This window comes from Myotis lucifugus, unplaced genomic scaffold (genome assembly GCF_000147115.1).
Source record: "Myotis lucifugus unplaced genomic scaffold, Myoluc2.0 scaffold_1432, whole genome shotgun sequence".
In the NCBI taxonomy this organism is placed as follows: Eukaryota; Metazoa; Chordata; class Mammalia; order Chiroptera; family Vespertilionidae; genus Myotis; species Myotis lucifugus.
The window spans coordinates 62171-64262 of NW_005872480.1; positions in this window are offsets into that span (position 1 = coordinate 62171).

The window sequence follows — 2092 nt, forward strand, 5'->3', positions numbered from 1 at the left end:
CAAACTTCCTCACTTCCCGGCTCTGCAAGTGCCGATTCCCTGAGGTGGCTACACTCCTCCTGCCATCCTTATCCGCCTCCCCACCCAGCCATCCCTTTTCTGAGCTTTCCCTGGAAAGCTTTTCAACCTTCAGGTTTTCTCTGATCGACCCTGGCGGAGTTAGAATCCCCCTCTGGGAGTCCCCAATACCCAGTGTTACTCTTACAGCTGTGTCTCCTATGGTGTGACAATGCCTAACACCTAGTCGCAACTCAAATATTTGTTGAATTAATGATGGCCAACCCCTCTCCTTTTTCCATAGTCCTAGGTGCATAAGTCAATGGAGGAATGTCAGTGGTAAATTGGAAGAGCAGTAGAGTCCAGTATGGCCCTGGCCGGTTTGGCTCAGTGGATGGAGCGTCAGCCTGTGGACTGAAGGGTCCCAGGTTTGATTCTGGCCAAGGGCACATGCCTGGGTTGCGGACTCGATCCCCAGTCGGGAGGCGTGCAGGAGGCAGCCGATCAATGATTCTCTCTCATCATTGATGTTTCTCTCTCTCTCTATCCCTCTCCTTTCCTCTCTAAATCAATAAAAATATATTTTAAAAAAAAGTCCAGTGTGACTGGAACGGAGTTGAATTGGGTGGGTAGAGGGAGACTTGGTGAGAAAGGGTAAAGGTGGGATAGGGTCTATGAGCAGCTGAAGGAGCTAATGTAGGCGCCGTGTCCACTAGATGGCGCAAGGCATCCTCAGAACTACAACTCCCAGCGACCCTCGAAGTAAGCGGCCCTTCCGAAGCAAACAGTGAGGTCCAGCGGCCGCTGGGACTTGTAGTTCTCATGGGGACTCTCCGTGGGACGGGAGAACACATTCTTAAGTCCTAAGAAGTGTGGGGCTGGGTCCTTTCTGCCGTCCCCTGTCTCCATGGTGATAGTTCCGGCGAATGCACGGGATTTGGCAGCGGCTGGGCCCTCTTCCCACTCCCTCCTCCTCACCATCTGCTCCACCTTCGCACCTGGCCCGGAGCCCCGGCCGCCGCCTCCGCACCCGGGCCGAGGATTCTGCTGCCACAGGGTGGCGCGTGTGGACGGCTCCGCGGGCTACTGACTCCTCCCTGGCCCAGGAGTCCAGCCCCCAGCCCCCTCCTCCCCGGGGGCCCGGGGGTTTTCAAACACAGGCAACACTGTGAGACCCAGACCCCCATGGAGAGGCCGCGGCGGGCAGTGGCTGCGGGACACCGGGTCCGTGGCGCCGTCCGCCACGCCGGCTGTTCCCCCCACCCCTCGGCGGGCCTGCGCCACATCATGAAAATTTAATCCCGAATGCATTTGCGGCCCGAGGCAGAGAGGCGGTGGTGAAGGAAGCACCCTCCTGGGGCCTGGAGCTGGAGATGGCCTCAGCGTCGGGGCGAGGGGCCGGGCGCACAGACCAAAAGTCCGGGTTCAACCCTAAGGGGCGGGGCTGGACGCAGGGGGTGGAGTCAGAATGGAAGGGGCGGGGCAGATCCCAGGGGGAAGGGCCTGAACTCAGGGGGCGGAGACCGAACTGAGAGTTGGACAGATTCCAAAGTGGGGACTAAATTATTGGGGGCGAAACTGGCGACGGCCGGAGGGGGGCAGTATCACAGTCGGGGATGGGACTCAGCGGGGCAGGAAACTGGAGGTCAAGGACCTGGGAGCCGGGTGCGTGCAAAGGAAAAACCAACAGGAGGGGAATGGAATTCCAAAGAGGGATGATGGGAACATGTGGATGGACGTCAAAGGGGAAGAAGCTGGATGGGGAAGAATAGAGGGGACAAGGCGTGAATGGAGATGGGGGTTGGAATTCGGGGGAAAGAATTCCCTGCAGGAGAAGAGAACCTTTTGAATGAGGGTGTTGGAACCGGGGGCGATGATACAGGATGGGGGTGGAATCCGGGGGGCGAGATGTGCACCTGGAGGGTGCAGAATCTAGGAGGGAGAAGACTGAGGATGAAACGCGGAAGGAGACTCCAGCAAGATGGCCCTGAAAGGGAGGAAAATGCGGGGATGAGATGAAAGGCAGGGGAGTGGGGCGGGGGACACGTCTCAGGGAAGCGCTACAAGGAGCCAGGGGCGGGGATGGGATGAGGGA